This window comes from Sus scrofa, chromosome 1 (genome assembly GCF_054392235.1).
Source record: "Sus scrofa isolate SSC_HxYL_T2T_F1_AM1 chromosome 1, Sscrofa_HxYL_maternal_Yorkshire_Landrace_v2.0, whole genome shotgun sequence".
In the NCBI taxonomy this organism is placed as follows: domain Eukaryota; kingdom Metazoa; phylum Chordata; class Mammalia; order Artiodactyla; family Suidae; genus Sus; species Sus scrofa.
Window position 1 is genome coordinate 23,467,983 of NC_139383.1, and position 18,650 is coordinate 23,486,632.

Below are 18,650 nucleotides of genomic sequence, written 5' to 3' on the forward strand. Positions count from 1 at the left end.
AGATAATTTAGTCCAGTTTTGTATTTGTTTTCTTCAGAGGAGAATTGTCCAACTATCAATGCTAAATTGCAAAAAGCAGCTCCCTAAATAAAGTTTTTAATCAACACACAAAATATTTTTAAGAGAGTGGAAAAAATACTTTCATTTATAGATATTCTGGGCTAAAAAAAGTAGAGTGCTAACAGATACTAAGTAATTTTGAGTTAGTAAATTACTGGGATTTCCATTGCTTAGTCTTTTTTCCTACACAATTTCATACCAAAAAGAACCTTTATAATACTAAAGTAGAATTTCTTTTTATCCTCTAAAATAGAATTTCAAAATCACTTCTTTCACACTATGAAATCTTTGCTTCAAGAATGCTCTCCTCAAATTATCTAAGTATTTGTTTTTTTGAACTTATAAAAATAGTATTGTAGGATGATGAAATATCTTTACTTTTTCATGTTGTACAAAAATATCCAAAAAAAAAAATCTCCCATTATTTCCAAATAAGAAAGCATCTTTTGGAGTTCCTGTTGTGGCTCAACAGTAATGAATCTGAGTAGTATCCATCAGGACTCGGGTTCAATCCCTGGCTTACTCAGTGGGTTAAGGATCGGGCATTGCCGTGAGCTGTGGTGTAGTTTGCAGACATGGCTTGGATCCTGCATTGCTGTTGCTGTGGTATAGGCCAGCATCTACAGTTCTGATTTGACCCCTCGCCTGGGAACTTCCATCCATATGCCACAGGTGTGGCCCTAAAAAGCAAAAAACAAAAAAAAAGTGTCTTTTAATCTGTAGTTTATCTAGAGTGATTCCTTGATTTCTTGGCCCTATGGTGCATGGTATATAAAGATAAAATTTTTCCAACTGTGTGCTTATAGGCAGGAACATATAAGAATATGTAAATCAATCTATTTCTTAACTATTCTTAAGAAGTTTTCACAATTAATCTCAGTATTTCACTGTTTGGCAGCTTGATAGTATAAGGAAAATTTCCCTTAGATCTTCAATAAATCTTTTAAATGTTAGGTTTACTTGCTTTTGCCATAATATCAGTACATATATTTAGTTGGTTTATATTTTTAAATTAAATTTACTGTATTGTGAATGATTTTGCTCTATTCTGTTATTTCCCTAAAATGATTTTGGAAACAAAATAATTGAAAGCCCTTATTAAATATCTTTCTATCAGTGATTTTTAAAAAATAGTCATGAATTTCCAGAAATATTTGAAAGTATGTTTCAAGAAAGAAGACCCAGTACTAGTATTAAAATTAAAACTAACCTTGGTTTTCCCATGAAAGGATCTTTCCAGTGAAATAATAACTTCTGTGTATTGAGCCAATATTAGTCTATGAGAAATGGTTTCTCAGATGCCATGTTTCAGCTGTGATTAGATCACATCCCCAAGGAATTTGACTATATTTTTCTTTTACCAGAGTGGAAAGTAGCATAGTTATAATCTCAGTAGAAATCTATGAGACATTAAGAACTTAATCTTAGAGCACTAAAAGCAATCTGGGATACTAGATTATCTAAAGATACTATCTCAGGGAAAATATTATGCTTTCACTATTAAAAGACTTAGTTATTCAGATAACTTTATATTTTAGTATATTAACCTTATTTGGAGATTTATTTAAACAATTTATAATTCATTTCCAGTTTAGAAATTAATTGAAAATAAGGTTTCTCTCCCAAATCTATTTAAACAAGCAGTCTGTATTTCATATTCTAACTTATTCCCAAATGCTAGTGACTGATCAATTTTAAACAATGGTGCCCACCTCTCAATTCATCTTCAGACCTAGATATAAATCAGCTTACTAACGAGCTCTATCTCCTTGTCCTGAAGGAATCTGAAGTTCATGATATAAAATGCCTCCTTGATGAACTAAAAATGCCTAAGCTTGCAACCCAATGACCCATTCTCCAATTCCCACTTAAAATTTATTTTCTTCTTGACTTCAGAATTGTCCATTTAAAGCACAAATCAGAGTAGTAACATCAGGATGGTCAAAATTCCTTGCACTTTGAGTGCCTTTTTTGTCTCCAATCTCCATTCTTTATGTTATTATTTCTTTGTCTACATCTCATCTTTGTCCTTTGTATACTAGAGAACGTCTCCTGTTATTCAAGAACCAATTCAAATGTTACCTCATCTCAGATGCTGTATTATTCATGCTCTTTAAGTTTTCAAGGAAGAGACAGTGTCTCACATTACCATTAATTTCGCTAGTTTATGGTAAGCTTACGTAGAGGGTTAGGGACATTATTTATGTATCTGTACAGTCACCCTAAATCTACTACTTCCACATAGAAGGTGTATGGCTAATGAATAGAATTATTAGCTTTTATATAATCAGAGCTGTTTTGGTATATTTTATGTATCGATTTCTATAAATCCTATTCTATATCAACCCAGGGTGGTTTATATGACCAAACAAAATTAGAGTACAGTACCTCATTCTTATTATTTTGTTTTGGTGGGGGGGCATGCCTATGACATGCTGAAGAAGTTCCTGGGCCAGAGATGGAACCTATGTCAGAGCAACCTAAGCAGCTGCAGTGACAATGCAGGATCTTTAACTTGCTGCATCATATGAACTCCATTCTTTTTTTTTTTTTTTTTTGGCTTTTTGGCTTTTTGGCTTTCTAGGACCACACCCGTGGCATATGGAGGTTCCCAGGCTAGGGATGTAATTGGAGCTACAGCTTCCAGCCTACGCCAGAGCCACAGCAACGCCCCATCCGAGCCTCGTATGCGATCTACACTGGGAACACTCTGCAGGAAGGTATAGCAGCATGCTTCCCAAGAAATGGCACCCTTGTCCATCCAGTGACTCAAGTCAGAACCTGTGAGTCACTCTTGACCCCCTTCTTTTGCTCACTTCTCACATCTCATCACTGATTCCTGTTGACTTTACCCCAAAATATATCCCAAACCTGTCTAGTTCTAGGTTCATGCTACTGCCCAGTGGAAGCCCTGTCTTCTCATCCAGATGTAGTAGGTCTCCTCACTTGTTATGGAAAAATTTATCAGGCATAGCTATGTTGTCAGAATAAAACCACCTCAACTGGGTTCTTTTGTTTAGAACTTAATTAAAACAAATCAGCTTATTATATGTGGCATTTCTGATGGTTTCTTTCGTTTGAATCATTTAGCAAATATTTCAAAACAGACAAAGCATTAAAGAACTGGTCTTGAGATATGAGTCCTCTATTAAACAACTTATATCAGTAAGCTGAAAATAAACAGCCTTTCCCCATACCAGGATCCCAATATTTTTCTTATGTATATTTCTCTACCTATTGGGAGCCTTATAAGAGCTGGATTTCTTGAGCAGTTTAACTTTATGAAAGTAAGTACCTGATCAAAATTACATGATAAGTCTGCTTATATCCAGAATGTAATGTAATTTGTGGCATAAATTCCATACTTATATCTTCTAATCAAACAAGCAAAATCACCATTTATATTTATGTGGCTAAATAAGGAGAATTACATTATTTGTTTTTAATAAAGATGCTATATAATTTAAGAGTAGAACATAAACTAAGTATAATCTGATAATGACTTTTTTCTACAAATTGCTGATCTGAAACAGAGTTTTTTGTGAGAAAAATATCCAGCTGTGCATCTTTCATTCTCATTCTGGGAAACCTTTATTTTGCTGTTATTTTAAATGAATTATTAAGCTTAATTGTTTAAGATTGACTTTGTTTTAAAATCATCATGAAATGAAATTAAATATCTCAATATTATACATTTTACTAACAGCTTTTGATAATCTGAGAGGTCAGTTAACTGGCATATTTATTTCTACCTTGATAGAATAATTAAAATAATTTTCATTTGTTTTGAAATAAGACATTTTGTGGGAGTGTGTAATGTACCAATTATCCGAAAAACTAAAATAAAAAATTTAATTCCTACTGAAGTCTGAAGAAACAACAAGATGTTGTTTTCTGAATAATATGTCTTTCCCTAGTTTGTTTGGTACAGTAATTCAAACTAGACACAAAACAAAGACAGACTTCCTTTTAATTAAAAAAATAGTTAAAATACTAAAAATTCAGATGAATTCTTTATATACATGACAAATATCTCAATTTTAAAATCAATGATTGTTCATACACACATATATATTAATGTATATACATAAATGGTTACATGCATCACATATAACATACTTTTTTTTCCTTTTAGGATGCTAGATTAACAGTGGCTTGGTGGATTACATTTTTCTTCTTTCTCCAGTTTTAATGAGATATAATTGACATACAGCTCTGTATAAGTTTAATGTGTACAGCAAAATGACCTGATTTACATATATTGCAAAATGATTGACTTTTTAAAATTAATGTTCATCACTTCACATAGTTAATGGAAAAAAAGAAAAATAAAAAATCTTTTGTTTTCTTTTTGATGAGAATTTATTTTTCTTTCTTGGAAGCCCTGTAGCATATGGAGTTCCCAGGGCAGGGATCAGATCCAAGCCCAACACCAGATCCTTTAACTCACTGTGCTGGGATGGGATCTAGCCTGTGTCCTGGGGCTGCAGAGATGCCACAGCATCACACCATCCTGCACCACAGCAGGAACTCCTGATGAGAACTTTTAGGATCTCTTCTTTCAGCAGTTTTCAAATTAATCATTATCATGTAGATTCCTTTGATCAAAGATGGCTAAAACAATATTTTCCATTATATATTCTCTTTTTACTGTGCAATTTGACAGTCTCATTGTGAAGTAGAGTCATTTTTTTCCTCTTGGATCTAGATATGTTTGTGAATGTGGCAAAAATAATGTTTTATGATGTCTAAATCTGTGTTAGCAAAGATAAAATAGCTTCCATTTGATTCCATTGAGACACCTTTTTTTGAATTTGTGTCATTGTGCTATGTGGAAGTCGAAGTAGACTATGGAAAGGTTCACACAGGAAGAAAATAAGACACCCCCCTGACCCAGAAATGCACACACAATGATCCTGCTTGAGCTTCCAGGCTGCCGCCAGTATCACTTTAACAGCTATGTAACTGAGTCGCCTTGAAAGTGGATACCTTGTCCTCTGTTAAGCTGCCCCAGTTGAAGCTAGAGAAAGAAGAATCAGCCTCACTAAGCCTTGCACATACTCAGATATTTCAACAAAATAAGTAATTGTTTTATGTCATGAAATTAGATCCTAAAAGGCAATTGAATTTCTACTTACCTTTAAAGTACTAAGTGCTCCATGAGAAATCCAAGGCTACTTTGGCTATCATGCTCTCAGGATGCTTAAATCACATATAAGTCCATTTGTAGATAATTGGCAGAGTCTCATCTGCTTGACAGTCCCAGCTGACATCTCCAGCAGCAACAGCTATCAACTCTCCTAAATAAAGAGGCCTCTTGGAGTTCCCACTGTGGTGCAATGGGTCAAGGACCTGGCATTGTCTCTGTGGCAGCTTGGGTTTGATCCCCAGCCCTGGACACTTACAAATGCCACAGGTGCAGCCAAAAGAAGAAAAAAAAAAGAAGAAGCCTTTAGATGAGTCTTGCTCCTCTCTGGCCAGTCATTGCCAACCTGTAACTCTTTCCCACTGAGTCTTTACATAATGAGTTGGAGAGAGAAACCACCTCACTGTGCCTATTCTGAATTAGTGTCTCACAGAATATGTGAGCATAATAAAATTGGTTTTCTATGCTGGTAGCTTTGTGGGTAATTTTTTATAATAGATAAATAGATAGCCATAATGGACTGTGGTACTGGTAACAGAATGCTGCCTTTACAAAATCTAAAATACAATGCTGCTGGTATGGATCAGTGGGAAGAAGCTGAAAGGGGACTGAGGAGACCATTAGTGAAAGCCTAAACTGCATCAAAGACAGCGTTAGTAAAAATATAAAGGATTGTGAGGAGGCTGTAAGTGAGGGTTTAAAGGAAAGAAAGGGAAATGTTGGAAGCTGGAGGAAAGGAGACCCTTTTATGCCAAGGCAAAGTATAAAACTGACAACTATAGTAATATAGAAAATAGAGGATCTACTAAGAACTTGATAATCTAGGTAAGGAGATTAGATTTCCAAGCAAAGTTTTGAGTGTGCTGTCTATCATTTTCTAGCTGCCAAATATAAAATGAGAGAGGGAAAAATTTAGTGTAAACGTAAATGATCCTAGACTTGAGTTTGTAAATGAAACTATTTCTCATTTGTAACCTCCTCAGGAAGAAGAGTCATAAAGTAAGAAATAGCCATCGTTCATAGATCAACTCTCAGGCACTATCAGAGAAATGTCTTATGGTAAAGGGTGCAACTTAAAAAGCATTTGTTAAGACCTCATAGACCCTTTAACACACACACACACACACACACACACACACACACACACACACACACGAAAGGGCTTCAAAGTAACTTAATGACATTTTCTGTTTTGTAAGGGTCTTTGGAAGTAGGGTTTCTAAGAATCTTGAAAGTTTTGTCACATGGTAGATTCAAAGGGAGACCCTGGTGAAAAGTTTTTGTGAACATGTTTGTTGTCTAATAGAGTATATTATGAATTGATACCCCAAAATCCTTGAGTTTTTTTTTTTTTTTTCTTTTTAGTGTCACACCTGTGGCATATGGAAGTTCCCAGTGAATCAGAGCTGGAACTGTCAGCCTATACCACAGTCACAGAAACACTGGATCCAAGCTGTGTTTGTGACCTACACCACAGCTCATGGCAATTCTGGATCCTTAACGCACTGAGCAAGGCCAGTGATTGAATCTACATCTTCATGGAAACTAGTCGGGTTCGTTGCTGCTGAGCCATGATGGGAACACCCCCCAAATCCTAGAGTTTTTAAAAGAAATGATATCGTACTAAGTTGAATGCAGGAGAGACTATATAAAATAAAGGAAGACTGTCATTTTCCTTTAAGGAATACAGTCAAGAAGCAGGCTGAGAAAACCACTCAGTTGTAAACATAGGCCATTTCTTACGGAAAAAGAAAAAACCTCAGATGGCAAAGCTAAAATCTCAAGAGTTTAGAGCCTAAAGGCACCAAGAAATCCCAGGCATGAGGATTTAGCTTTAACAATTAACTGGCCGCATGTAGCCTGGCCAGATTCTGAAAATTTTTATGGACGAGTAACTGTTGTATGTTTCCTGTTTTTCAATGGGAGGGTCTAGACCTGAGCCAACATTATATGCTGCCTATGTAGGGAATGTATAATATGTCTTTAGTTCAAAAGTCTTCAGTTTGAGAGAAACCGTATTCAGACACAAGGTGTAGGACCTGAAGAGCCTCATCTATAGCTGAACCAGATTTACCTGAGGAGATACTGAACTTTGATACTGTAGTTACAGCAGAAGGCTTAAGGCTTTAGGGTGCAGGCATTGCTATATTTTTTATGAGAGAGGAAAGTGGATTATTTTAGTTAGAAGGCAGACCAACAAGTTATATTTTCCAAAGATGGCTATAAGAGTATCTCCTCTACCATATGCTTTTATGATGTGATTTTGACATCTTTTCCTCCCACGGAGAATTGAGGTCTATATTTTCTTCCTTTTAATCCCAGCAGGCTTGTTAGTATGGCAGCAATAATAAGACTATGGTCCATCCAAAGATAGGTCATAAAAGGTCATAAAAGGCTTCAATCTGCTTATCCTGGAAGACTTGCTTTTATAGGCTTGAGTAACCATGAATATACGTTGTGAAGAAATCAAGGGCACGTGAAGCCCTTACTTTTGCATCATTAAATTTAATTGATTTACATTTTTTATTATCATGACTATATTATGTCTCATAATTTATATTTAGTGCATTTAATTTTTTCTCATTTTAAAAAGAGAATTTTATTTTTGTGATTTGAAAATATTACATATATTTTTAAATGTGTTGGTAACTTGTAATTTATTAAAACTCTATTTGTTTAAGAGTTTAAAATTCCCTTGCAATTTTTCAGGCACTGATTTTTTATCATTCTCTTGAGCCAGACTAGACATACTTTAAGATTCTTTTTAGTCCTATACACCTCCATCTCACAATATTAATCTCCTTGGTGGTTTTAGTCTATAATAACAGGGATATAATTTCCATTTCTTTTCCATTTTTATTTTTGCTGTTTTTAAATGCCAAAAATTTTTATTAAATTGTTCGCTTAAACTTCCTTAATATACATATATACATTATTAGTTTTTATTTATACATTATTAATTAGTTAATAATGCATAATTATATATTTTATACATATTTAATTTAGCATTTTCCTAGATTTGTTAATATCCATTCAATAGGATATCCTTCAATAAATATTTTTGTATAAAAAATTCCTGAGGATTCTTAAATTACATATTTATTTAATATATCAGTTTAGTTTGCCATAAAAATAAAAGTATCATACAGTTCTTTTTTTTTTTTTTTTTTTTTTTTTGTCTTTTTGTCTTTTTAGGGCTGCATCTGCAGCATATGGATGTTCCCAGACTAGGGGTCAAATCAGAGCTGTAGCCACCAGCCTACACCAGGGCCACAGCACCATGAGATCCGAGCTGTGTCTGCAACTTACACCACAGCTCACAGCAAGGCCGGATCCTTAACCTACTGAGCAAGGCCAGGGATTGAATCCGCGTCCTTATGGTTGCTAGTCAGGTTCGTTAACCACTGAGCCACGACAGGAACTCCTCATACAGTTCTTTATCTTTTATTACACTTTGAAAATATTTTTCCATTGTGTACTTGCCCTTAGTGTTGTTTATAAATCTAAGCATGAGTTTTATTAGAATTTTTTTCATTGCTCTAGAAAATCTTAGTTTTACTATTATGTATTGAGGTGTGCCATTTTATTTATTTATTTTTTCTCTTCCACAAAATGTGGAAGTTCCCAGGACTCGAACCTGAGCCAGAGCAGTGACCTGAGTCACTGCAATGACAATGCCAGATCCTTGACCTGCTGCATTACAAGGGAATTCCCTGGTTGTATCTATTTAAAAGATCTTGTCTTTATACTATGAGACTTTTAAATATGAAATATTTCATCTCTCTCTAATATTTGGATCTGTTCAGTCCTTACTGCTTCAGTATTTCTTCTGCTCCATGTATATTTTAACTCCCTCTAAGACTCTTATGTTAGGTAATTGCATATCTGTTTCTATCCTATAGATACCTCAGGATTTTATTCCGTCCATGTTTTTTATTCTCTCTGTTTATTTCTAGAAGGCTTTTTAAACTTAATATTCCAGTTCAATAAGATAGCACTTTTGGCTGTATTATTCAGTTATAAAATCCTTCCGCAGAATTCTTATTCATAATACAAGTATTATATTTTTATGAAAATGATTTCCATTTGGTTTTATTTTATAATTTCCTCATCTTCATGTTACCAATAATTTTTATAGTAGTTTTGTATTCCTTTTTGAATATTTGATTTTTCTATATGTCATAACTTTTATAATTCTTAGGGGATTAGCAACATATAGGTTAGCAATAGAATACAGAAAATAGGGGTGAAGCCCTGAACTTTTGAATGTAATGGCTAGGTTGAAAATAGTCAAGGACAGACCAGCAGCTGCACTGAGATTTCCTCCCTCTAGATTTTCTACCCTGACCCCCTAGAAGTGAAGTGCTCATCAGTTCTCTGTATCTTCTTGTATTAAGTGAAGGTCTCCTCTGAGTATAAATCCTCTGGCTCTTGAGAAATGTAGGGAAGTGGGGCACAGTGGGGCCTAAGGTATCAGGAGGCCCATTTTGATTTGATGTGATGCTCTTCTCCTGAACCAGGTTCTGGCAGAATCCCAGTGCTTCTTTGTGTTAGGATAATTTATACTAAGCAATACTAAGCATATCTCTATCTCTATCTGTCTGTCTGTCTGTCTATTTATCGAGAGAGGTATAAAGGACATAACGTTATGTTACTTTAAGTTGTATAACATAATGATTGAAGGTTTATATATATTGCAAAGCAATCACCATATTCTCTACTGTCTGTTTTAGAGTCAATTTATATTAAGCAATACTAAGCACTAGTAAAATATATTTTCTATTCAACACACCCAGGCTATTATATAAGTAGAAAACTGCATTTTTAAAAATAACAATTCAGCAGTTTCCATTATACTCTCTATTGGATTATTTTTCTCTTTAGATTTGAAGAGGGATATGCAGAAAAAGTAGAAACTAAGAGAAAACTAAGCACTGTTACCTCATGTTTGTTTATGTATCTCTGTGGACTAATGAATTCCTTAAATATCCTAGGAAATCACTCTTCTTTTAAAATACATTTTTTAACTCTGCCCACAAAATTTTTGATACTCCTCCCTTAAAGAGGTGGAGCCTAAATCCCATACTCCTTTTTTTGGTGGCTTGGTTTTAAGGACTTGCTTCTCACAAATAGAATTAATTGGAAGCTATGATGTATCTCTTTAGGGACTAGACCATAAAAGGCACTGTAGCTTTCTCATTGTGCTTCTCCTCTATCTGTCTCTCTGTCTGTCTGTCTCTCTCTTCAATTGCTCTCTGAGAGGGTTTGTTGCCAGGTGTGAGGATACTCAAGCATTCTCTGGAGAGATCTGCATTGTGAAGAAATGAGGACTTTTTTCTAGTAGTCATATGTGTAAGTTATTTTAGAAACAAATCTTCCAGCCCTAGCTAAGCCTACAAATAACCATAGCTTTGGATGAAGCCATGCCTGCTATGCTACCTCTGAAGAGGCCCTGAGCCAGAACCATCCAGGGAATTGTTGCTGAATTCTTGAACAGCAGAAACTTTGGGATAATAAATGTTTTCTGTTTTAAGCCACTAAATTTAGGGTAATTTGATGGGCAACAATAAATACCTAATACAACTTCTTGAAACTTTAATAGGCCACTCTATTTTTAGGATATTTGTTTTTCCATCATTTTTTGAATTAAGGTGAATAGTATGAATATGCTTATTAGTTTTATAAGAAACTGCTAAACTGTCTTCCCAAGTGGCTGTTCTGTGTATGATTCCACCAGCAATTAACAAAGAGTTTCTGTTTTTCCATACCTTACCAGCATTTGGTATGGTCAGTGCTTTGCATTTTGGCCATTTTAGTAGGTAGTGAGTACCATGTTGTTTTAGTTTTCATTTCCCAACTGACATAAGATGTTGAGGATCTTTTCATATGCCTATTTACCATCTGTTTATCTTCTTTGGTGAATTGTCAATTAAAATCTTTTGCCCATTTATTTTCTTATTGTTGAACTTTAAGGGTTCTTTGTATGTTTTCTATACCAATTGTTTATCAGGATTGTTTTTTTAGATACTTTCTTCCAATCTTTGGCTTACTTTTTTCATTCTCTTGATAATGTCTTTGATAGATCAGATGCTTTTAATTTTAATTAACTCCAGCATATCAATTATTTCTTTCATGGATCATGCTTTACATGTTGTATTTAAAAATTCTTTTCTATATCCAGGTTTATCTAGATTTTCTTCTATATTACCTTCTTGCATCTTAAATTTAGGTATATATTCCATTTTGGATTTTTTTTTTTTGTCTTTTCTTTGCCTTTTTTAGGGTCGCTCCTGTGGCATATGGAGGTTCCCAGGCTAGGGGTCGAATCGGAGCTGTAGCTGCCAGCCTACCCCAGAGCCACAGCAACGCAGGATCCGAGCCGTGTCTGCAACCTACACCAGAGCTCATGGCAACGCCGGATCCTTAACCCACTGAGCAAGGGCAGGGACCGAACCTGCAACCTCATGTTTCCTAGTCGAATTCTTTAACCACTGCACCACGACAGGAACTCCCTGGATTGTTTTGAAAAGTGCAATATCTATGTCTAGATTCATTGTTTTGCATGTGGATGTCCAATTATTCCAGTTCCATTTTTGAAATACTATCTTTTCTTCAGTTACTGACTTTGTGTAACATACTTTAAAAAAATCAGTTTTATTTAGGTATAGTTTATATACCATGAATTTAACCAGTTTTAAGTGTAAGATTAGATGCCCTTTGACAAATGTTTATAATTTGGAGCTACCACCACAATCATAATGGAGATTGTATCTTCAATGACTTGAAACAGTCGTCTTGGGCCATTTTGTAGTTAATTTCATACCCCAATCCCAGTATTTGGCAAGCAGTGATTTGACATCTTTGATATCTGTCACTATAAATCTGTCCTTTTGCAAATTCCATATAAAAGGAATTATACATTACATTATCTTCTTTGTATGTATTTTCACTTAGAATAATTCTTATGAGATTCATTTGAGTTGAGTGAATTGATTATAATTTGGGGCTTAGGTATATATTTACTATAAACACTTGAAGATATACACTCAAGTGTTCCTCAGCATCCACCCACAGTGTGACCACATACTCATTTTCTTCAGCATATACCTACAGTGGAATTTCTTAGTCCACTAGTAAATATATAAATATATAACTGGATAACTGTGAGAAATGGTAATTAATTTTTTGTGTTCTCACCAACAGTGTGTGAGAGTTCCTGTGGCTTCTCATTCTCAGCCACACTTGCTATCTTCAGACTCTTTAGTTTTAGATATTCTGTTGGGTGTGTAGAAGCATTTTACTATGGCTGTAATTTGTATGAACTTAATGACTAATGGTGCTTGGTACTTTTTACTATACTTCGAATTTTTTTTGGGGGGGGTAAAGTATCTAGTGGAATATTTTACTTATTTTTACTGTTTGTTCAGTTAATAAGAGCTGCTATTATTATTATTAAAGAATTCTTTATATATTTTGAATATAAACCCTTGTATAAGATATGATTTGCAAGTATTTTATTCTAGTCTCAGAAGTGATTTTGTATTTTAACAATTTATTATGAAAAGTAGAAGTTAAATTTTAATGAAATCCAAATTTTATATTTTATAATCCTTTGCATAGACCAAGGACTCTTTTTTTCCTTCTCTTTTCTAGAAACTTTATATTTTGACCTCTTATAGTCATTTCCGTGGTCCATTCTGAATTAGTTTTATCTATAGTATGAGTTATGGGATGAAATTCATTCCTTTAGATATAGATGACTAATGTTTTCAGAACTTATTTTTTTTGTAAAGATTACTCTTTCATCTTTCCTCATTTTTTTTTGTAGAAACCATACTTTACTTGTTTTAGAAAATAAACTGACCTTATATGTGTTATTTGGATTATATAATCTGTTCCCACTGATCCATATGAGTGTCCTGTACTCCAAAACCATAGTGCATATTACTTTAAAATATGAAATATTTCTGAGCTATTAATTTTCCTGCTGTAGTGAATATCTTTTCTTTATAGAGCAAACCAAAGCTCAAAAACAAACAAAAAACCCAACAAACAAATAAACAAAATACAACAAAAAACAAACTCTGAACTCATATACAACAAAGATCTGCAAATGCTTAGTTGGAAGCATTTAGGGAAACTAGGGAAACAAGGGACTTCTTCCTAACTGTAGAGGGGGATGACCACTCATTAAACAGATGTGTAATAACTGAAAATATGCAGTCATAGAACAAATGATTGGCTTGATTATATTTCCATCAACAGAGTTATAAAATACAAAAATCTCAATATAATGGCTGTAGTGGTTCATTGTGAATGATTTATATTAGAGATAAAGATCATTTTAAATTTATAGGGTCTTAAAAATTTTAGTCATACTTTTAAAAAATAATAAGTTGTAAAAGCTATTAAAATATATATTGACTATTTTTTTTCACACCAAGAAAATACAGTGCCACAAAATCACTATATTAAACTTTGGAACTCTCAGATATTCCAATGAAAATCCTACATGTTTCTTAAAGGTACATCTCTGTTAATATTTGTACAAAATTAGACTTGCTTCAATGATTTCTATATTTATTTGTCTTCCAAACCCCATAATTAACAGAAAGATTAAAAGGAGGATGAGATCAATCTTCTTTGGTATGAATTATATTATATTGGGATTCAGAAATCTTGGATTCTGGACTTGTTTTCCTAGTAACTAGCCAATATATTCTTTTTTGTATGTAAACTCTAGAGCCTTAGTATTCTCACTGATAAATGATTAGAATTGGATCCAGTATAATATCTTAGTAGTTTTTTAAAAAATAATGATCACTACTCCAGTTTTAGCTCAGACATGTAGAGAAATGAAGAATGTAACTCTTGTACTTACAAGAGAGTGAAAGAACAAATTGAAAATTAATTACTTTCTTGAAACTCTATGAGACTGAGATCACAGGATAAGCAACTAACCTGAAATCTAAAGACAGATCTTCAGGGAAACACAGAACCTGAGTATTTGCCCACTTGGCACAGACAGGTGAGAAGATATAGCTAGAATTTGTGATACATTTCTAAATGGGTACCCACAGACAGAGAAGGATGTACATCCTTTTGCAAACTTTTCTTCCAGGGATACCAAAAGAAGCTCAAAGTTTCCCTCAGAGTGCTAGCTAGGGAATGAGAATAGCAGCCACTATCAAATTAGGCCTGGAATCTACCTCCCTAACTTCCTCATGGAACACAATATTTAACCTTTAGGGTATATGACAACAAAACTGTAGACTGAGGGCACTGGTGAGAACCTACTGTAGCTGATGGTTCAGGAACAGGGATTTAGAACAACAACAAAAACAACAAACCTCTGTCCCTGGGAGAGGGACTGACATACCTTCTAGAGCCAACATATAGCTGGAGGAGAGGCAGGAACATTTATTTTATTTTTATTTATTTATTTATTTTTGCTTTTTAGAGCCATACCGGCTGGATATGGAGGTTTCCAGGCTAGAGGTCTAATCAGAGCTGTGGCTGCTACACCACAGCAACTCAAGATCCAAGCCGCATCTGTGATCTACACCATAGCTCATGGCACTGCCGGATCCTTAACACACTGAGTGAGGCTAGGGATTGAACCCGCAACCTCATGGTTCCTAGTCAGATTCATTTCTGCTGCATCATGACGGGAACTCTGAGGCAGGAACATTTCTAAAGGCTATATCCATGTTCAGAACATCAGAGAACTCTCATTTCCTCTCCCACTCCCCTGAAAGAGACAACTATCACCACAGGTTTTGAATACACATAGTATTGGAATATAGCTGGGATAGTGGTAAGAGAGTCTCTTGAGGAACAACACAAGGAGGAAAACTAAAGTTAGGCAAGGATACTCAAAATCTAGCAAATTTCAAACCATGACTAATTTTTGTCTAGGTGAAAGCACACTCCACAAGAAAAACATAAAAGCCTGAAAGAAAGGATATATGTATTTATCTCATTATTGACTGGCCTATCTTATGCAGCATTATCAGATGCCAACTAAATGTATGTATCATAACAAGAAGACAATCAAATTCACAATCTAAAGAGGCAAAACTATGATCAGAACCATAGTTAGATATGATCCAGATTTTGGAACTATCAGAAAGACATTGTGAAATAACTATGATGAGTATGTTAAGGATTCTAATGGAAAAGATAGGCAACATGAAAGATCAGATTGGTGATTTTAACAGAGGAATAGAAACTATAGGAAATAATTAAATCAAAATGATAGAATTTTTTTTTAAATCCATACATAAAGAATATGTAAAATGGGCTCATTGGTAGACTTTGAATAGACTAGGGTAACAGCCTTAGACAGATTCAGCCTGTTTGAAAATAGGTCAATAGACTTTCCAAAAAGAAGAGGGAAATTAAATTAAAAAGAAACTAAATTTAAAAGAAACTATATTAAAAAGAAAACTAAAGTAGGAGATAATCCAGAGGATACGTGACCTGAGGAACTATATATATATATATTCTTTTTTTTTTTTTTTTTTTTTGTCTTTTTAGGGCTGCACCCACAGCACATGGAGGTTCCCAGGCTAGGGATTTAATTGGAGCTGTAGCAGCCGGCCCATGCCAGAGCCATAGCAATGCCAGATCCGAGCTGCGTCTGTGACCTACACCACAGCTCGTGGCAACGCTGGATCCTTGACCCACTGAGTGAGGCCAGGGATCAAACCCGCAACCTCATGGTTCCTAGTCGGATTCGTTTCCACTGCACCACGATGGGAACTCCAGGGAACAATATTAATATCATGTACTGTAACAACAAGCTAGCTGGAACCCAGAAGAAGAATAACATAGGGGGAATTAGGATGAAAATATACATCAAGGGGTAATGGTGAAGAACATTGCAAGGTAGTGACAGATACCAAACAAAAAACCCAGTATTCTCAGAGACCAAGAAGTATTTAGCAAACAATACCAAACAAACAACAAAAACATACTTATATCACATTAAAACTACAAAGACAAAAGAAAAAGACTTAAAGGCAAGTAGATAAAAGAGACGCATTGCTTAGAGACACAATGTAAGAATCTATCAGACGTCCCTTGAAAGCATGCAAACAAAAATACAATGGTTGCCTGATGGGAGGGGGAGGGAGTGGGAGGGATCGGGAGCTTGGGCTTATCAGACACAACCTAGAATAGATTTATAAGGAGATCCTGCTGAATAGCATTGAGAACTATGTCTAGATACTCATGTCGCAACAGAAGAAAGGGTGGGGGAAAAAACTGTAACTGCAATGTATACATCTAAGGATGACCTGACCCCCTTGCTGTACAGTGGGAAAATAATAAAAAAAAAAAAAAAAAAAATCTAAGGGGAAATAAATGAAAAAAAAAATACAATGGAGTGATATTTTTAATGTGCTGAAATAAAAACTTACTGATCTTTCATGTGGATGGCACAACCACATTTTCAATTAGTCTGGCAGGTTTCTTTTCTGTTTTTACTTCTTAAAAAGCATTTTAGTTTGAAATAATTATATTTTAACAATGTATTGCAAAGATAAAGGATAATACAGAGAGGTTCTATGTCTCTTTTTCCTGGTCACACAAAATAGTTATATCTTACCTGCCTATAGTACCAAACCCAAACTAGAAAATTGATTTTGGTATAATATGTGTATATAGATCTATATCACTTTATAATGTGTAGAGTCATGTAACCATCACCATGATAGAAAACTATTTTATCTACAAAGATCTCATACTCTACAGTATTCCTAACGCTTGAGAACTACTAGTTCTCTCTCTCTGTATTTATGTCATTCAAAAATGTTATATAAATGTTATGTCATTGCATGCTATATAATTTTTAATGTAAGATTTTTTTTTCACTCAGCATGATGTCCTTGAGATCCATGTGAATTTCTTGCATGAATCAATAGCTTTTTATTAGTTTATTATCCCGCATTTTATTATTTATGAAAGTTTGTTCAGCCATTCACACATTGCAGGGCATTTGGGTTATTTCTATTTGACAATTACAAATAGAGCTACTATGAAAGATCACATACAGTTTTTTTGTGTGTGTGGATATAAGTTTTCTTATCTCTAGGATAAATGCCCAGAAGTGTGATTGTCAAGTCACATGGTAAACACACATGCAATTTTTTCCTGGGTGGCTATACCATTTTACATTCCTACTAGCCATAAATAAAGAAAAAAATGCAAAAACTCTAGAAACTTAAGGTTTGTAAACTATGAACAAATTGATAAGAAAAAAAAAAACAAGACGAAAGACAAGAAAAGAAAATAAAATATAAATGGCAATTAAATATGTCAGTAGGTGGTCAGTTCACTAGTAATCAGGGAATTAATTGCAAACTAACATACACTAAGATAGTAATTCATAATAACAGATTGGCAAGAAATTTAATATTCTCACAAAAGCAAATATTGGTGAAAAAGTCAAGCCACTGAAAATTTTCTTTTTTTTCTTTTTTCTTTTTTTTTTCTTTTTGGGGAATTGTCTTTGGGCATCACCACTCTAAGGAGCAATTTGACACTATCTGGTGAAGTCAGAGATGCAGCCGTAACACAACTCAATGGAAGCATCAGTAGGTATGTACCATAGAGAAATTCCTACATATTTGCATAAAGATTTAATAGACGCTATAGATGCCTGGCTCATGTCCCTTTGGCCTGTCTCAGTTCACCTCCTGCTTCTATAAATAGCTACTGAACTACTGACAGACCATAACCTCTGGTTTCTGGGTCTTCCTTCCCTGGTTGAGCCCTTTCTCTGGAATCAAATGAGACCTAAATGATGGATGTGGGACCAATTAGGAAGTGCCTGTGTGAACTTAGGTCGGCTCTCAACATAGGGAATGGGGAAGCAGAAGCTAAACGCTCCAGTTTCCTTGTACTCTGGTAGAGTAATTCTGAGACATGTGCCACATAGTCTCCAGTGGAATCACATTCCAGTTGCTCAAGTGGTACCCATCTTGTTAAAACATAGTTTCTTGCCCATTCTTTCCTTCCTGTTTTCCTATTTCTTCATTTGTGGTGCTTGGGATACCCTCTGAAATAAAATGTCTGTATCCAAGTTCTTCGCTCAGTTGGGAGAGGGGTACTCAAACTAAAACAGTATAAGAATGTTCATTGCAATATCGTTTGTAATAATGAAAAGTTAGAAAGTTTCATTTTGTTGTTTCATACTGTGGTAGAAAAATGAATCAAGAATTGATCTATCTAGAAGAATGAAAAGTTTGAATCAATTTAATATTCCCTTAATTGGGAACATTAATTCTTAAATTTATAATATCACCTTTTATGTGGTCAATACAAAGAATGTCACAATTTGGTATAACTAGAAAACACATCAAGTGACTACCAAATAATGGGATTAAATGCATGCTTGGAAATAAATAACAGTTATCAAGTTCTGAGTGAGTGACCATGG

At 34.5% G+C, this 18,650-nt stretch overlaps 1 long non-coding RNA gene across 2 annotated transcripts in view; it reads left to right on the forward strand.

Annotated features, from left to right (window-relative positions):
• LOC106508831 (uncharacterized) overlaps positions 1 to 18,650 on the forward strand; it is a 1,163,285-nt gene that overhangs the window by 245,046 nt on the left and 899,589 nt on the right. For both annotated transcript variants that reach the window (XR_014839532.1, XR_014839520.1), the window contains exon 2: positions 17,741 to 17,809. This is a non-coding gene — a long non-coding RNA (uncharacterized LOC106508831). The remainder of the gene's footprint in view (positions 1 to 17,740; positions 17,810 to 18,650) is intronic.